This window comes from Gopherus flavomarginatus, chromosome 6, assembly GCF_025201925.1.
Source record: "Gopherus flavomarginatus isolate rGopFla2 chromosome 6, rGopFla2.mat.asm, whole genome shotgun sequence".
Taxonomy (NCBI): Eukaryota; Metazoa; Chordata; order Testudines; family Testudinidae; genus Gopherus; species Gopherus flavomarginatus.
This window is the reverse complement of record NC_066622.1, coordinates 12,562,258-12,582,003: the sequence shown is the minus strand read 5'-3', so window position 1 is coordinate 12,582,003 and position 19,746 is coordinate 12,562,258. Positions and strand designations below refer to the sequence as shown.

The following is a 19,746-nucleotide window of genomic DNA, read 5'->3' as shown; positions in this document are numbered from 1 at the left end:
AGGCACGCGGAGAGCAATCCGGGCGAGGTCTCTCCAGCCTGAGACGCAGGCAGCGGAACGGAGAAACGCCCGCAGCTCAGCCCAGACTGCGGCAGCAAATAACCCGAGAGCCAGAGCTAGTGAACGGCGCGGGGAAGGACTTGAGCAAGTTTCCTGCTGTCTGACGCCTTCCCCCCCACCGCCCCGTCCCCTCCCCTCCCAATCAGGCCGAAGTATCGTCACTGGAGAGCCCTTTCCACCCCCACCTCCAAGCGGGGTTCAGCCTCCGCGCGGGGCAGGGGGAGCTGCAGTTTCCAGTCTCATCCCCAGCGGAATCCAGCCTCTGCCCACCCCGCCTGTGGCTGCAGCAGCGGCGGCGGCGCCTGAGCATTTGCCCGTCTTCTCCCCCGACCGTAATCCAGCTTCCTGCCCCAGCCCCCAGGCTGCCCCCTCCCCCGCTGCTAGCCTGCCTGCGGGGGGTGGCCCCGCCGGGCATGGCTCCCCTCGCGGGGGGCCCGGAGCGCGGCTGCCGCTGCGGCTCCGGCGGGGCAGGCAGGCGGGGGCTGCTAGCGCGCAGCCGGCGGCGAGCCTCGTAGCGGGGCTGGCGACCGGCTGGGTGCGGGTTTGCTGCGCCCTCGCCCCTCCCCGCTCCCCGCCCCGCGCGGTGACCGAAGGGCGGCGCTCCGGGCTCCGGAGGAGGCTGCAGGAGCCGCAGGATTACACTGCGCTGCTCCCCGGGACCTGCCGAGGTAGGTGGCTCGGCTCCGCTGCGGTGGGGCGCGGGCAGGGGGTTGCCCGGGGACTCGCTGGGGTTCGGCCGCGGGGAAGGGCCCCTGCGGGGTGTAAACTTCGGGAAACAAAAGTTGGACTGGCCGCGCTTAGCGGCGGGATGCGGGGGGGCTGCCAGCTAATGTCCCGGGGAAGTTTAATCCCGCCCCGGCGCTGGGTTCACCCTGGTAACCAGCTTGAAACCAGCCAGGTGAGCGGTGACCGGGAGCCGCGCGCGCTTGCAGAGCAAGTTCCAGTCCTGGCTGCTTCTCTCTCAGCCTGATGCGGTGCCTCTGATTTGCAGCGATTCCTCCAGCCGCTTCTGCAGGGCTGTCTGGCTCAGTCTCTTTTCTCTCCCGCGTAGGGCAGCCTTCTGGCTCGGCTCGGCAGAAATGAAATCCGCAAATGCCTGAGTGCAAAGCCCACTCTGATTTGTTTTTGGTTGTTCCCACCCAAACTCAATCCTCAGCAGGGTTTCCAGGTGGAAGCCCTCCAAGGCGTTGTATGGATGCAGCCTGGGTTTGCTTCTGTCTTCTCATCTCTTTTCCTCCTCCCCTGGTATTAATATCTTTAAAAATGTTAAGTTCTTGCGTTGCTGTGGTTAAAGCAGAGCTGTAAGAAGAACGTACGTTGCTGAGTCTGGAGTATATACAGCGGCAAATGAAGTTTTAACGCAGCTACAGCCTTGTGAGCGTTAAAAAAATGAGGAGGAGAAGTTTGTAATAATCAACAGAAATACTTTCAAGGATAAGAATGCGGTCAGAAAATCTGACAGATATAGTGAATACATTAATCACAGCCAAATAGATTTATAGAGAATTAAGTGGGTGACCGATGCACCAGACAAGTACTCTTGTTCTTAGAGCTGTGTCTGTGTCATCCCAATAGAGATGAGCATCACACGTTGACAAAAACTCTAATGTGGATATAGACTAGAATTAGTATTAACCAAAAGAACCAGTGGTTGATAGGCTCTGTGTTGTTCAGAGGTTTTATTTTTCAATGGCCTTTTGAAAGGGCCATGGATGTTTATTTAAAAAAAATACTCTGGAGTTATTTTTCCACTGTGCTGTGCTAAACACATTACTAAAAAACTAAATAATGGCTTTTTTTTTACCAAGTATGATGCTGACAGTTTCATACATTGTACAGTCATCTTGTTTAGCAACCTGAACTGTGAAACAATGCTGCTGTTCTGGTTGAACTCATCTGTGTTAGTTTCACTAAACAGATCTCTTCACTTTTACTTCTGCATGCACTACAGCAAAGAGGTTTTTCATGTTGTTTTTCTTCCTTTAGAAGTTGTGTGTGTGGAATGTTTACAAGTTATGTTTCCTACAGCACCAAGCCACTCCTATAGGGATAGAAACAAGGAGTAATATTTTCAAAGTGCCTGGCCGAATTAAGAGCCTAACTTCCATTAACTTTCAGTGGGTCTTAGGTTCTTCTGTGCCTAAATCGCTTTTGAAAATGTGACTATTAAAGCCCCAGTTCCTCAAAGTCTTAAGCAAATGCTTAATATTATCCTCTGTGACAGACCCATTCAAAAATGCAATAGCAATAAATGTATAGAAAAACATCAAATGTTTATTTGCATTTAATTTCCCTAAAGTTTCTGTTTTGTTTACAACTCATTCTTATACATAATTTCAGTGTATTCAGTTACTAAAGTTAAATTTCTCTCTCCTGTTTTTTTAAAACAACTGCTCAGTCATGTTTTCTGAAGTGCAAAGCTTTGTTTCAATTCTTATACTGAATGCTTAAAATCCACTAACATTTGAAGGGCCTCAGCTTGTGAGTTGCTTAACCCCTCTATCTTTCTCATCAACGCGAGATGAGGGTGTCTGGCATTAGAGCCAATCCAAAATTTTTCAAAATTCCAATGAAACTTTTTGCAAAATATCTGTGAAATCTTCCACACAACATTCCTTTGGTTTTTGACCAACTTAAAGGATGGAAGAAAATTTTCAAAAATTTGAAATGTCAGTGATTTCCCCCTCTGGAAAATTAGAATGGATTTTCATCCAGTTCTGCTTAGCACCCTGAGGAAGATATGTGGCACCTCTTAGTATCAGGTGTTAAATGCAAAATATGATTAAGTAGATTCTCATTAATTTTTTACTGGATCACTCTTGAACAAATACAAGTTCTTCCCCTCATACAAACTTGCTTGTTTTTTTCTATCACATGGTTGCAAATTTTTTTAAAGACCTCCACCCTCAAATATGGAGAATCATAGGACTCACCCATGTTGCCTAAACATCTTGCAAGATATTACAGTAAATTTACACAGCATTTTAGCAGTTAGAGACAGGAGACTGGTTCATCTAGTCCACCTCTCTTCTCATGCAGCGTTGTTCTCCACCATATACTTAAAACATTTGATTCAGTTTACTGTAGTTTGGCTGTTCTTTCTTTGCAGTCGTGGACTTGCTGCAGTGGTGGTGTGGGTAAAGGCTTTTTGAGCTCTCTGCAGATGAATCCAAATCTGAATTTCAACTACAAGAGCTTGAGCCAGTGGTGAAGTCCTAAGACATCTGTGCTATGATCTGCTGCTTGTGGTCCAGACCCCAACTCAGGGCTTGTCTACACAGAGCAGCAATGTGCATTGTGGGGTAGGGGTATTATTTCTGAAGCACACTCAAATGTTGCACATTAATTGGTCTGTGCAGACCTTGCTCATGCACGCAAAAAGTTCCCTAGTACTGAAACAATACTACATTAAAGCACACTAGGAAACCTTAGGTCGCACCAATAATTTCTGTATAGACCAGAGCTTGGCAACCTTTGGCATGTGGCCAGGCTGGTTTGTTTACCTGCTGTATACGCAGGTTCGGCTGATCGCGGCTCCCACTGGCTGCGGTTCGCCGTTCCAGGTCAATGGAGGCTACGAGAAGCGGCGTGGGCTGAGGGATGTGCATGCGAAAGGTTGTCGATACCTGGTATAGACCAATTAATGTGCAACATGTTAGTGGACTTTAGAAATCATCCTCCCTCATAAGGCATGTTATCCCACTGTGTAAACAATGCCTTAGTTTCAGTTTCAACCTTATTAAGACTGTCTGTGATGTTAGCAAGACCTGTAGATATACTGCCCTGCATGTAATTTGGCTGAGACTGGCCCTACTACCAACGACAGGGGTGGTACCAAATGCACTATATTCAACATCTGCTGTTTCACTCAATGTGGAGTGTCCTTGTTGAAGCTTTGTAGATAATTGAACTTATATAGGAGCTCAGAAAAATATCACGGACTTGTAGAGATCAAGTAGTCAAATGGATTGGAAACTTGTTACAAGAGAAATGTAAACTTTGGCTCAAACTGTGTGCCAAGTTTCAGGTCAGAGTGATTTAACTGATTTCTAATTTTTTGTTTATAGGCAAGTAGAAACAACAAATAAGGGTTTATAATGGAAGTGCTGACGGAACTTTATAGCATTTCAAATGGTGTTGCTACTCTGCATGCAAACATTGCTAGAAAGTTATTTATTATGCAAGAAGCTTTGTAGCAAAGGAGTTTGGAACAGATACTTTTAGAAGACATTTTAGAAGGAAATATTTAATAGATATGTATAATTCTTATTGAAGAAATACTGTTGAATTGAGAACCTATTTAAGGGGCCCAATTCTGCCCTTCGGTGTAAGAGAAATTTGGGCTTTAGGTGAATTATACTGATCCTATAATAGTTCTGTTCAAAGCTATTAGGAGATACAAATATTATAATTTATTAACTAGTGCATTCCCTGTGGGCTAAAACCAGATATGCAGAGTTCATAACCTGGGACTAACTTTATTTGTGCCACTTAAAAATAATTTGGCTTTCTAATAGAGGTAACAAAGAAAAGCGCTTCTTGTTTTTAGATGAATTTGTGCATTCCTATAACTGAAAAACACTTTGAAGTGTAATGTAGCATCTGATTAGTATAAAAATAAGTCTTTTTTTAAAATATGGTGTAATAATAATACCTAGCTTCTCTATAGTGCTTTTCATCAGTGTATCTCAAAGCATTTAACAGTCTTTAAATATCATATCTCTGAAAATTCTCCTTGAAGTCAATGTAAATGTAAGGACTGCAGACGTTAGCCTAAAGATTTTTACTATATTGGATGTGAATGTGTGTTGGCAGCTTCAGGTAATGGGTAAACTGGATCTCTGACCTCTCCTGGTCTCGGAGTGCATTCCCCTCTGGTACTGTGCCTCTAGTTGTCTGCTTTCTTTTGGGGTGAAATCGCACGATTTTCCCATTGTCAGACTAGCCCTGGGCTGCATTGCCCTGTGATCAACTGTGATTACCTCAGCAGGCTTGACTTCTCTTCAGTGCCTGTGCATCTTTTCCCTCCAAGAGCAATGACAGTGGTTATCAGTGACCAGACAGCCTTCTTAAAGCAAAATATTATTTATTTAGAATGACACATAGAGAAAACAGATCTTAAAACAACAAACCAATCTGTGCACCTAGCTGCCTCTCCCTAAGGCTTACTGTTCTCTAGGTCAAGGTCTTCACCACCTTCTGCAGAGTCTCTTTGTGTGACAGTGTGTCCCCTGGGACAGCTCCTGACAGATGACCCCTGTCGTCTTCTCCTGAGAGGGCTTTTTAATTGTTTAGTGGCCAGCCCAAAGGGACACAGCTATTTTGCCAGCCAGGGAGTCTGGAAGTATGCCCTTGCTAGTAATTGCTCCCCAGTGTTTGTTGGGAGGTTTTTTTATCTCTGTCTATTGTGCATCAGGTCATGTTGCTCTGCTGCAGTGCTAATATGGACTGAAAACTCTAGCATTACAGCTGCAGTGGCTCAGTTAGTCCTCTCAGTTCAATCCCACAAAGTGGGTGGTTTGAATAACTGCTTGTTTGCACATGTAATGCAACCCAATGGATTTTATCAGTTACATGAACATAACGTAGACTTGCAGGTACTAGAAACATTAAGCTCCAATTTGCACATAAAAAATTCACTGTTCTAAAAACATTAAAAGGGAAGTGATGAGATTACCACTCTTCTTGTATGTGAGGAACCTATAAATATACAGGGGAAGAGGTAGAGTCATTGGTTATCAAAAGAGGGTGTGATGAGTGGGTGGAGTAAGCCCATTGGATATTGGAGAGGGGAGTGAGTGGAGTTGTGGACTCATTAGGAGGTGAGGCTTGGATTATTAGGCACTTCTGAAAGGTGGGGGGATAGCTCAGTGGTTTGAGCATTGGCCTGCTAAACCCAGGGTTGTGAGTTCAGTCCTTGAGGGGACCATTTAGGGATCTGGGGCAAAAATCTGTGTGGAGATTGGTCCTGCTTTGAGTAGGGGATTGGACTAAATGACCTCCTGAGGTCCCTTCCAACCCCAATATTCTATTTGGTTTTATATAAAGCTAGTTTGATTTTCCACATTTTTCCAGTGTTCCCTGTGCTGAATATACTAGGTGGTGGTTTCTTATTCAAATGCTAGTAAGTGTAGAATCTGCTAATTGATATTGCAAATGAGTGACTAGAATTTAATGATTGCCAGATTACATGATTGTATGTGATTCAATGTGCCTAAAGTTAAAAGTAGAGATAGGAAACAGTTTATTGAATGGAGTGATGTAATGAAAATAGATAGCTCTTCTAACATAACGCTTTTGTTGAGAGTTTTTAAGCAGTAAGATGGAACAGATCCATTTTCATTTTAAAACATGTAGAAAACCTGTTTCTTGGAATTCTTCAAGATTTAATATACTGTTGTAGGAAATTGTTTACTGAAATGGAAAAGCAGAATATGGGGTTTTTATGAGTCTGTAACTGAAGTGTTTTCAGTGCCACCAAAACATACTTACAATTTAACTCCCTCTCCCAGACCTTCTATCAGATCTTCAATATTAATTTCACTCAAGAAGTGTCTCCTTCAAATGAGAGAGAGGGAAAAAAAGTCAAAGGCCAATTGGTGATTAAGCCACTTAAAAGCAATTAAAAGGCCAAGACTTCAACTTGATAAGATTGAAATGATTTTTATGCCAACACCACCACCTTCATTTGATCATAAAATGTCCAGCCAAAGAAATTATTCAAGCACATCGCATAGGATATACTTTTTTGGTCAGATTTACAGTTTCATGTCCTGTAACAAGTGCTGTTTAAGTGAATAGAGGGAAAAGTTAAATGAATCATCATTGATGTTAATGCAATACATTTTACTGAACATAAGAAAGGACCAAATAATAGCTACAGGCATCTGCATGGGGGAGAAATCTAATGGTATGGATTCTATGTCTAAAAAGAAAAATGCAGACTATTGTGTCTAAACCATCCAAATCCTGACAAAATATGACAAGGAGGACATTTTGTAGATGATGACAAACGATGAGCGAACTCTCCAACTCCAATCATCTTAAAATTATGATGTATAGATATGCAGCAGGTGACTTAATCCTGAGTACCAAGGAATACCTAACAACCCTAAGGCAAGTTGCAGATCTTACAGGATTCTTTTGCATGCACCAACTACTACCTTATGGTTAGTTGATTGGAAAAAGGAGGAATGATACCCCAACTTCTCAATGTCACTTGGTGGAACTCTTACATAGATTGTTTGTTTTTGTTTAAAAATCTGGATAATATGAATATGTTGAAATTTGCATTGGGGAGGAGGAGAATTTAGATCAAAACACATCACAAAACTTGTGTAAGGGCTTCCTGAGAGAGCTACTACGTTAACAGAATGTTTTTGGAAGGACTTGACAAACTACAGGCTGATGTGACTTTTACACTCTCTGTGGCACTCTAGATTGAGATAATTAATGACAGTGGGCTGGAACCACACAGGAATAACCTTTTTTAAATAGCAAGCCACTTCAGAGCATTTATGCAGCCTTTCTGTTACTTACCTAGCACAGAATCATAGAGTATCAAGGTTGACTCAAGAGGTCATCTAATCCAACCCCTGCTCAAAGCAGGACCAATTCCCAGACAGATTTTTGCTCCAGATCCCTAAATGGCCCCCTTAAGGATTGAACTCACAACTCTATGTTTAGAAGGCCAGTGCTCAAACCACTGAGCTATCCTTTAATTGGCTGTGATTGATTCCAAATAAACAGCCCATAGGTTAAGCTTAGAACATGTAGAAAAGTTAAAAATGTGGTTATTTTTATTCTTTTAACATTCAGGAATAAAGATACAGATTTCTAAAAAATCTAAAGCTGAGAAAATTTATTAGTAATTTAATGTTTTAAGCTATGCACTGTATCTTTTAAAAAAAACTGATGCCTTAGTCTAAAGGAACACAAGTTACATGAAAAGAAATTTTGTTGCTATGGACAATGCATAAGGCTACTGCTTTTTAAACTACCGGTATATGTGTTTGAAAATAAATTACTAACTGATGACATAGTTGTTGTATTGTGCATTGTAGCACAATACAACAATTATGCTAGCAATTATGATTCCTACCTCATAAAGTTTAGAATAAGCCAGAATGTGTGCTGAACTATAATCTGAATTTTTAAGAAGAATTCACCTTATGTACAACTGGATAATGGTTGATGATACATGCACTTAACTAAGGGGGATTACAGAATGTGAGTGGCAAGAAATGACTTTCAGCTGCAAGGTTGTGTGTTCCCAGTGTCTGGTATCCTCATGCTTCACAATCAGTGGAATAACTTGTTACGTGAACCTGAGAAAACAGAACATTACAACATGGGATGCAAAAGATCCATGAGTGAATGTTTCAGATAAAAAGGGGTTTTGGCTAGAGCAGATCAGAAAGTATATGTGATTTTATGGATCTTCCCCTCTCCTTCTGTGGAAAACTTAAAATTTATGGTGAAAAATTAAAAAAAAACCCAAATATTTTCAGTTTGGAAATGATGCCTCATGCCTCCATTCTTCATGAGCCAGGCTCCTTGGCTGGCCTGTGTCATCCATGATGACCAGGGACTCCCAGTGGGCCAGTAAGTGGAAGAAAACCAGTCTGCTCTGGTGACTCTACTACTTGGATTAGGAGTTGACCATCTGACTCCCACCTGTCAGCGCCTATTGCCTTCAAACAGAAGCGTTCTTCCCCCACTGGAGCACTTAATGCTGCCTGCTGTTCCTGTCTGATCCTCTCCCCTACCTGTCAGTCTGTCCCTACAGACACACATATACCCTTTCAAAACTGCCTTCCCCTATTTCCCCCGCAGACTGCCTTTGTCTTTCTTCACTTCTTCTGTACCAGATGTTTGTTGTTTTATTTTAGGAAGATGCATACAGTCTATGGTTTAAATGCAGGATGACAGGGACACAAATGACAGGTGGCAGCCCCAGCTAAGTGGCTCTTCATTTGACTCAGGTGTTTTGGAACTTGTCCTGATGTACTGGAACCTGTGTGTAACCTGTTAGCATGAATTCTTGTTTTCACACCTGGAAGTTGTGCACTAATTTCGAGTACACTTCTGTAGAAAGTATTTAGCACATAATTCTTGTTTTGCCTCTTTTAGGAACTAATGCAAGTAGACTGATACCTACTGAACTCTAAAAATTATGAGTTGTAATTGATCCAGAATTGAAAAAGGATTTACAAGATAACTTACTGAAATTGCACAGGAATTTTTATGATGTCAAAAATCCACGTTTCCTACAGAGGGAACCATTGTAACTTCTCAATAAATAATACAGATCTGTAAGAATGAGTATGCATTCCAAAATATGCATTTATTCACAACTCCACTGTAGCCTTTGTGTTCTTAAAAGCTGATACATAGTCCTAAATGCATTAGTTGCTCTCTGGTTTCTAAAACAACTTAAAATTCAGAATTCTTATTTATAATTTGTTTGAGACGATATACACAAGACAGTATCCATTGTGGTAATCACAACCTTACAACCCCCCAACAGCAATCTGTTTAAACATGTAGGTTTGTAGCAGAACTTTACGTTGCCATACTTAGTACACAGTTTGATCCTTCTGCTCCAGTCCAGTCATTTTGGGCCAAGTCCAAATCTGCTGTACATTGTAATATGCGGCAGTGTATTTATGTATTAAAGCAGGGGTGATTAAACTTCTGCTGCACAACTTGCCATGTATCTACAGCTGTTCCATTAACATGACAGCAGATTCTATAGCAGGGATTGGCAACCTTTGGCCAGTTTGTGTACCTACTGCGTCCGCAGGTTCAGCTGATCGTGTATCCCACTGGCCGCGGTTCGCCGCTCCAGGCCAAAGGGGGCGGTGGGAAGAGGCAGCCAGCACATCCCTCGGTCCGCGCTGCTTCCCGCCGCCCCCATTGGCCTGGAGTGGTGTACCGTGGCCAGTGGGATACGTGATCGGCTGAACCTGCGGACGCGGCAGATAAGCAGACGAGCCGCGTGCCAAAGGTTGCCGATCCATGTTCTATAGAATACAAGTGCTGCGACTTGTATTAATGAAGAAGATAAGGATCCTTCACTGTTAACTTTACATTTTCTTGCTTTTTTTAGTTGTGATAGCTTTAATATCTTTTCAAAAGGCATTGAAGGGAAATAGTGAGGTGTTCAGAGCCGTAGCAATAAGCCAAGCCCCAAGGAGCTTGACAGCCTGGCATAACAAAAGATATTTACAAAGTAAAAGGACTTCTTCCCTCTGCAGTCTTCCAAACACCCCCATACCTTCTCTCTTTCCTCTGACAAGATACCTTCCACAGGTCAGGATTCACTGAGAGCTGCTTTGGACTTTGCACTGGCCATTTGATGCTAAGGTGTGGTCGTGAGTCAGTGACAGACAGCTAGAGGCAAATAACACTAAAGAAAGAAAACTCTGATTCTGTAATCTGCGTATTTTTAAATTGTTCTTTACAGCAAACTCACCTCAGCTTTCTTAACAAGCAATGCTGATTTCATGGGATCCTACCTATCCATTGCGTTATAAATAATGCTGAACAGCAGTTCAAACCACAAATATCATTAGTCAGATTTAGGCTTGAAAGAATTAGGTTTTTATCAGTAAATGTTAGCAAATGTCAATTTTTACAATACACACACAAACTGACACCGAATATTGCCACTGGTGATCAGATTTACAGATAGGTGTCATAGGCTTGAGAGCTAAACCGTGGGCTGGAGAGCTAAGCCAGCCCTGGTGATAGGATGAGCCATGCCTGGGTTGAATCAGGTGATCCTAGAATAAAAAGTGCAGGAACTTGCAGCAAAGGGGAGGAAGCCCAGGAAACTGCAGCTGGGTCTGTAAATACGGTGGGGAGCAAGAAAGCTCCTGAGTCAGCAGGGAAAAGGTGACGAAGTATGGGAGAGCTCTGCAGTCAGGAAAGCCTGCCCAAGCAGGGAAGAGACTTAAAGTATGGCTACACTTACAGCTGTACAGCGCTGGGAGTTACAGCTGTCTTCGTACAGCTGTGTAGGGAAAGCGCTGCAGTGTGGCCACACTGACAGCTACCAGCGCTGCAGTGTGGCCACATTTGCAGCATTTGCAGCGCTGTTGGGAGTGGTGCATTGTGGGCAGCTATCCCACAGAGCACCTCGTCCCATTTTGGCGCCGTGGGTTGTGGGAAGGGGACGGAAGGGTGCGGGTCATTCTGCTTCCTGTCCCAACGCCCCATGGTGCATCGCTTCACATCCCAGCAGTCATTGTTTTTTCCGTCCACGTTTGGCGCCATTATGAGTCTCCCAGCGGTTTCTGTGCAGCGCGATTTCTGTGGGAAATGGAGCCCGAGCTGCTGAGGACTTTGCTGATGAGTGTCGCCAGCACATCGCGTTTGGCAATTGAGCTATTCCTTCAGCTCCAAAGTAACAGTGAGGAGTCCGACAATATCGAGTCGCCTGACGCGTATGACACTAAATTGCTTGTGGCATTCATGGAAATGCTCAGCATCGCGGAACACTGCTTTTGGGCTCGGGAAACAAGCACTGAGTAGTGGGATCACATCGTCATGGAAGTCTGGGATGACGAGCAGTGGCTGCAGAACTTTCAGATGAGAAAAGCCGCTTTCATTGGACTGTGTGCTGAGCTCGCCCCCACCCTGCGACGCAAAGACATGAGATTGAGAGCTGCCCTGCCGGTGGAGAAGTGGGTGGCTATTGCAATCTGGAAGCTGTCAACTCCAGACAGCTACCGATTGGTTGCGAACCGGTTTGGAGTGTGTCATAAACAGATAGCTAAGGGTTAATGTCTCTTTCACCTGAAGCACCTGACCAGAGGACCAATCAGGAAACCGGATTTTTTCAACTCTGGGTGGAGGGAAGTTTGTGACTGAGTCTTTGTTTTCTGTCTGCCTGCTTTCTCTGAGCTTTGGAAAAGTATTTCTGTTTTCTAATCTTCTGTTTCCAAGTGTGAGTACCAAACATGGTTTTGTTGTTTTTGTATTTACATGTCTATAGTGGCTGAAGTGCTTTAATTTGTATTCTTTTTAAATAAAGCTGTTTATTCAATATTCTTTTAAGCAATTGACCCTGTATTCATCACCTTAATACAAAAAGACCATTTTTATGTATTTTTCTTTCTTTCTTATATAAAGCTTTCTTTTAAGACCTGTTGAAGTTTTCTTTACTGGGAAACTTCAGGAAAGTTGAGTCTGTACTCACCAGGGAATTGGTGGGAGAAAGGAGTCAGAGGGAGATCTGTGTGTGTTGGATTTGTTCGCCTGACTTTGCATACCCTCTGGGTTGGGGGGGGGGAAGGGAGATTGACTCGGTGATTCTGGTTTCCAGGACTGGGAACGGAGAGGGGGAGTCACTCTGTTTGGATTCGCAGAGCTTGTGTCTGTGTATCTCTCCAGGAGCACCTGGAGGGGGGAAGGGGAAAAGGATTATTTCCCTTTGTTGTGAGACTCAAGGGATTTGGGTCTTGGGGTCCCCAGGGAAGGTTTTTCAGGGGGACCAGAGTGCCCCAAAACACTCTAATTTTTTGGGTGGTGGCAGCAGTACCAACTCCAAGCTGGTAACTAAGCTTGGAGGTTTTCATGCTAACCCCCATATTTTGGACGCTAAGGTCCAAATCTGGGACTAAAGTTATGACAGAGTGGGAAAATCGACCATTGGAATCGTGTTGATGCAAGTTTGCAGGGCCATTAATCTCATCCTGCTAAGAAGAACCGTGACTCTGGGGAACATGCAGGACATTGTGGATGGCTTTGCACAAATGGATTTCCCTAACTGTGGAGGTGCGATAGATTGGACGCATATTCCTATTCTGGCACCACCCGCCTAGCATCCGAGTACATTAATCGGAAGGGGTATTTCTCTATGGTTCTCCAGGCACTTGTGGTTCACCGTGGGCGTTTCATTGACATTAACACAGGCTGGCCTGGAAAGGTGCATGATGCACGCATCTTTCGGAACAGTGGCCCGTTCAGGAAGATGCAGGCCGGGACTTTTTTCCCAGACCGGAAGATCACAGTAGGGGACATCGAAATGCCCATTATGATCCTTGGAGACCCCGCTTACCCGTTAACGCCTTGGCTCATGAAACCATATACAGGGAAGCTTGACAGGAGCAAGGACTGGTTCAACTACAGGCTGAGCCGGTGCAGAATGACTGTGGAGTGTGCTTTTGGCTGTTTAAAAGGGAGCTGGAGATTTCTGTATGGGAAGCTAGACTTGGGGGAAAGCAGCATCCCTGCAGTTATATCCGTGTGCTGTACCCTCCATAATATTTGTGAAGGGAAGGGTGAAACATTCAGTAAGGAATGGACCTCCGAGGTTCAACGCCTGGAGGCTGAATTTGCACAGCCAGAGCGCAGGGCTATTGGAGAGGCCCAGCACAGAGCTACAAGGATTAGGGATGCCTTGAGGGAGGAATTTGAGGCGGAAAACCAACAGTAATGTTTGGCGCCTTGCACAGGAGTGAAGTGCAGTGGTTACAATGTTAGTAGGAATCTGTTTTTCCTAAAATGATTTACAGTGCCTGTTTCTTTCCTGGGCTATGGTATCTTTCACTTTCTGCAATAATAAAGACTGTTTTCAAAGCCAAGAATTCATTTATTGAAAAGAAAATAACCTTCTTGACAGACACACAACATTTTGGGAACCTAAAAGGGCAGGGAGGTGGAGTGGTGAACTGTACAGTCACAGGTTTGAATATGTCCTGCCTGGAGTGCTGTGCAATAACTACTGCACTTCAGGATGAAAATACTGCATGGTGATGGGGGTTGAGTGCAGAAGGTAAAGGTCGTAGTTCTCAGGGCTGGTTGGTGAACGTACAGGTGTTGGGGGCAGCTGGTGGTGGTAAGAACCTGGATGCTGGGGAAGGGGGTTTGGAGCTGACATTGGGGCACAAGGGAAAGAGCTTTGGGATGGGGCGGGGGCCGGCACGGTAGTGCTCTGCCTGCATGGCTATGATTGACTGGATAGAGTCCGCTTGGCACGCCAGGGTGCATATCAGCTGCTTTGTGCTTTTCTTCTTAGCCGCTGTGTTTCTCTGGCGGAGCCTGCTTTCCCTTTCCCTCCAGTCCTGCAGTTTTTTCCTCCAGTCCTGCAGTTTTTTACTCTCTCTGTCAGAGTGATCCATAACTGCTTTCAGCATGTCTTCTTTGCTTTTTCGAGGCTTCTTCCTGATGTTTTGTAGCCTCTGAGCAATGGATGATATGGGCAGTCGAGTAGTCAAGGACACTTTTTGAAAGGCAAAAATGGCAACAGTTAACGTAGGCTGCATTGTTTATAATCTCACCCAGTTATTCCCACACAGTGAAGGAGTTTACAGTCTTCACTTTGGCATACTTTTCCCATACCAAACAGAACACACCTAATCCACAGGAGCCAGGAAATGGTGAGTAAGGGGGACTGATTGCTTCAGGGATGTGCAGGGGTTTCTGTGTGTTGGGGAAAGCAAACTACTGCAGGGGGCACCTACACTGAACACTCTCCCAACATTTTCCACAGGAGTTAATCCTGGAAGATATCTCGCTGCTGTGGGTCACCTGGGAAGGGGGAATGATTGCTTCAGGGATGTGCAGGGGTTTCTGTGCGTTGGGGAAAGCAAACTACTGCAGGGGGCACCTACACTGAACACTCTCCCAACATTTTCCATAGGAGTTAATCCTGGAAGATATCTTGCTGCTGCGGGTCACCTTGGAAGAGCGGGAGGGTCTTCTACAGCCATGCGGATTCCACCCTGGGCCCTATGCAGCTTGCCTGTGTGCAGGAATGGTCCCCCCACCCCTCGCGGCACGGTGGCGCGGACGTGTTAGCCTGACTGGGACAAGGACCACAGTGGCTCTCCCTATAAACTTGCGCAAGCGCATTGCCCATGCTCTGGCTGAAACTTTTGAAGGGATTACCGAGGCCGATTACCATGACGTGATAGACCACATCAATGGGCTATTCCACATCTAGGCATGCATGCATGCAGCCTTAACCCCCTCTCCTCTCTCGAAACATTTCCATCCTGAAAATAAAAGCTGCTTACCGGGAACCCGCTCCTCTGCTTGTCCTTCACCAAGTACTGGCTCTGGCTGCATGCCTCCTGGGACTCGGAGGTATCTCCCTCCACCCCAATACCCTCAGTCTCAGTTTCCTCCCCCTCCTCGTCCTTCTCCTCCTGCTCCCCCCCGCTCTGAAGTGTCCATCGTGGTCGTCAGATTGGCAGTGGGGTCACCCGTATCGCGTCCAGCTCCTTGTAAAAGTGGCAGGTTGTGGGGGCAGCACCGGAGTGGCGGTTTCCCTCGCGGGCTTTGCAATAGGCACTCCACAGCTCCTTTACTTTAAACCTGCACTGCACCGCATCCTGGTCATGCCCCCTTTCCAACATGGCCCTTGAGATCTGCCCATAGGTATCGTAATTCCTGACTGCACAGCTTCCTTACCCCAAACACTGATGAGATCCAGCAACTCGCCATTGCTCCATGCTGGGGCTCGTTTGACGCGTGGAGGCATGGTCGCCTGGAAAGATTCTGATTGCACTCCACACCTGGCTGAGCAAACAGGAAGGGGATTTTTAAGATTCCCCGGGCATTTAAAGGGCGGGTCACCTGAGGCCAGGGAAGTAGAGTGCGAACTGATAAGCAGAGTGGCTGAACAGGCATTCTGGGATACCTCCAAATACTCTGGAGGCCAATTACAGCTCTTTTGGTGGCCACACTGGCGGAATCACCAGCGCTGCAATCGTTATACCCCAGGCAGAGCAGGAGTACGGCCAGCGCTGCAGCCAGGGAGATGCAGCGCTGTATGTGCCTTGCAAGTGTGGACGACGAGTAAGTTGCAGCACTGTAAACCCACCACCAGCGCTGCAACTCTCCAGTGTAGCCAAGGCCTATGAGTATGTCTACACTGTAATTAAACACCCGGGGTGGCCTTTGTCAGCTGACTCAGGTCAGACTACCGGGCTGTAAAATTGCGGTATAGACATTTGAAAGGAAGGAGAACCCTGGCTGCAGCCTGGCCCCTAATGACTGCACTGCAGTTAAACATAACCCAAACCCCTTGAGCCCGAGTCAGCTGACGTGGGTCATTTGTGGGTGTTTAATTGCAGCACAGACATACCCTATAAAGGCCAACTGGGTGAAAACTCTGTGAGTTTGTGTTTTTGTTATTTTGGATTAATCAGAAGAGAGACACTCTAGGGCTGAGGCCGAAAGGGCCAGTATATACTGGAGGATTCAATAAATTGAACCCCAAGAGGAGATTTGTTGACGCTATTGTATCTTTTGAACAGCAGGAGTTCCTAAAAGGAACCTAAACCATGGAAAAGCAGACAGGGATATGTCAAGGCACCCTTTGCCAGGACGGGGCGCTTGGAAGTCAGCTACATGATATTATAATAGGCATAGTATGAAAAACACTGCTCCAGAGCTTATTAGGGTTGAATTTAAGGATATTTACTTTGTATATTTTGACAATTTGTGTTTTAACAATGATAGTTTTAATTTTTTGAGTCTCAGGCTCTACTGTTGTTAAGGAATTGACCCCCCCCATAATTTCTCACAACAGTGAAAATGTAAACTGATAAAAATTGAAAAAAACATTCTTAAAATAAACATGGACATTATCCATCAAATTATATACAACAATTGAATTCTGCCAAGCTTCGTTATACCACATTACAGAAAGTTATTCCGTGAGTGGCTCTGAATTGCATTAAACCCTCTAATATATATTTCTCTTAGCTAACGTACTATGAGATATAAGGCACTTTGAATGCACTGTTCTTTGTTTTTTGTTTCTGTTAAACTGGAAATGTGCAAACTGAAACTATGCAAGATTAGCTGTGATTATTCAGATCAACAATTATTACTATGAAAAGTGTTCTTACTTTGTGAATTTAGCAATTGGTGAAATTGACATTCTCTCCAGATATTGTGTAATCCTGCTTATTTCTTCTGGCAGTAGGTTTTGCTTTCCTTAATGCGATTCTTAAAGTGACTAATGCTTAAATGACTAATGTGGACTTACATAAATAGGCAGGTGAAGTAAGAGTGCAATAACATATTGGTTCCTGTATACTTTTTTTTTCTGAAAGAAAGGTTCTCTGTGGTGAACTTCTTTTGATTGTGCACCTGCTTGAAATATAGATAGTGGATGGTGACTAGGATCTTTTTTCTTAGACTGCATATCCTTTACATTTCTCGACTGCAGTTTGAGAAAGAGTGCTGCATTTTGTGGCTACACATTTGTACTTCATAGATTTATAACTGCTTGTCACAGCTTGTAAAACCTTTGTGCAAATGAAGTCTGAATGCCAATACAGTACCAGTAATTTTCCCACTATCCCAGTGGGCCAATATGCTGCCTGATGCATTATAATTTTAACAAGGGAGCTGAGAATAGAATACGATTTTTATATTGTATCTGCATAGCAAGGCAAAGCAAAAAGTAATGGAATGCCATTTCTGCTTATTCTACTGTAGATTTATTTCAACATTGCCTGGTGGGCAAGGGAACCAAAGTCTTCCCTCTCCCCTGGTGTCCCCCTCAAAAAGAATAAATTGACTCAAATGGAGGCTTTTCATCCACCTTTTCTGAATATTTTCAAAGATATACCTCATTCAGTTTTCTTTATGTGCAGTAGTAAAGTAGAAAATTAGGAATTCTGTGAAATCAAAAGCCTGTCTGTTTGATGCAACTTGAGTAAAACACATGAACTGTTCTTAGGCATTGCACAGCACAAGTGGCGTCAGATGTATGCTTGGATCTCCTATTAAAGTCAATGTGGATCTTTGGGAGAAGTGTTCTTGAAATGTGTATTTAAGACCTGGTCTGCCCTGGGTGGGTGGATCTAAGTTATGCAACTTCAGCTATACGAATAATGTAGCTAAAGTCGACATACTTGGATCTAGTTACCACGGTGTTTTCACTGTGGTAAGTCGACGGCTGATGCTCTCACATCGATTTCCGCCTGTGCCTCTCACCCTGGTGGAGTACTGGAGTCGACAGGAGAGCACTTGGCAGCTGATTTATCTCATCTGGACTAGATACGATAAATCACACACACCCCAACTGGATCGATCGCTGCACTTCGATCCAGCAGGTAATGTAGACAATCCCTAAGTCTCTTACTCAAGCACACATTGTTGGTTTTGAGACAACATTATTATGTTTGAGATTTTGGGAGCATTTTTTCAGTCCGATAGAGCTTGACGCTCCCAAAGCAATATTAGAGCTACACATATTTAGCTCTTCTGTGAAATTACAGTACAATCAATCCCAACTGCTTATAGTTGTAGATCTCTTTGTGCTAAGTCAGTGAAAATAATCAAATAGCGTTCCACAGTCTGACTTCATATAAAGCATGGCCAGTGTATCTTTTTGTTACACAGGAGGTCAAAGCAGTCATTTGCAGTGTTTTACACTACTTGACTGCTTAAGGACCAGTCCAGTTTAATCCAACATAAAGCAGGTCAGTAAATGATAAATTCTGTTTCACTTACAAGGATACTGATTTCCATAGTTCATTTACAGTAAATCTATGCAGCCCAGGATTTGAAGGGATTCCATTTGCTGAATATTAGTTATTTTGGAATTCAGAGTGAAATGTGTGAGATGGAAAATGTCATGTAAATGCAGTATAGTGGGGGGAGGGGGCTTTTTCACACACAAATCAGGAATTCAAACTTTTATGATTCCCAGAGTCACATAATTTACTTTCCTTGTGTGTTTCAGAATAGAAACTGCTTTTGTTATCCAACTGGGGTGGGGTGGGGACAAGACAAAACAGCATCTTAATATTTTTTTCAATGGTGAGTCTCTTTCCACCCCCGCCATCCCCGAACTTGATGCCCCCTCTCTAACACAATGCCGGGGTGGGTGTATGTGGATTAGCTATTTCATCTTAAAGCAGCATTTCTCAAATGTGGGCACCGTGACTGCATGCGGCTGCCAGGGGCTTTTCTTGAGGCCATAGCCTCCTGAGCTGTGATTAGGGGGCAGGGGGGAGGGCAAAATAGTGACCCCTCTCTGTTGCTCCTGTTGTACTGCCTTGGTGACAGTTGCTGGGCCCAGCAGCAGGCGTTGGGCCCTGCCCCCCCTCCAGAGATACCTGGGTCACAACACTGGAGGAGCTGGCAGCCCATGAGTTCCCCACCTTCCTTGAGTGGTGGGGTTCAGGCTTTGGGGCTTTGAGCTCCAGCTGTTCAGTGGCAGGCCTCAGCAACCAACAGTCTATCCCTCGGTCCTGGCTGCAGGGCTTCGGGTTCTGGCCATGGGGCCTCAGGCTCCAGCCCTCACTGCCTCCCCCGACCCTCCATCCAGGACTTAATTTATCCCCAGGCTTACCAGGGCTGAGGGTATGGCTGCACTTGCACTTCAAGCGGCAGCGCTTTGAAGTTTCGAGTGTGGTCGCAGCGCCAGCGCTGGGAGAGAGCTCTCCCAGCGCTGCACGTACTCCACAGCCTCTACAGGTGTAGCTTGCAGCGCTGGGAGCCATGCTCCCAGGGCTGCGGCACTGTTTACACTGAAGCTTTACAGCGCTGTATCTTGCAGCGCTCAGGGGGGTGTTTTTTTCACATCCCTGAGCGTGAAAGTTGCAGTGCTGTAAAGCGCCAGTGTAGCCATGGCCTGAGTAAGTCTGCTGTAGAATGTGATATTTGCATATTTGTTAATATTCCATTTCATAACAGACCTTCTAGCTAGCA

The 19,746-nt window shown here is 44.7% G+C and overlaps 1 protein-coding gene across 2 annotated transcripts in view; it reads left to right on the top strand.

Annotated features, from left to right (window-relative positions):
* The first annotated feature begins 660 nt into the window (after window positions 1–660).
* Window positions 661–19,746, top strand: part of CNTN3 (contactin 3) — a 250,576-nt gene continuing 231,490 nt past the window's right edge. For both annotated transcript variants that reach the window (XM_050957331.1, XM_050957330.1), the window contains exon 1: window positions 661–728. The gene's annotated coding sequence lies outside the window, so the exon portion shown is untranslated. The remainder of the gene's footprint in view (window positions 729–19,746) is intronic.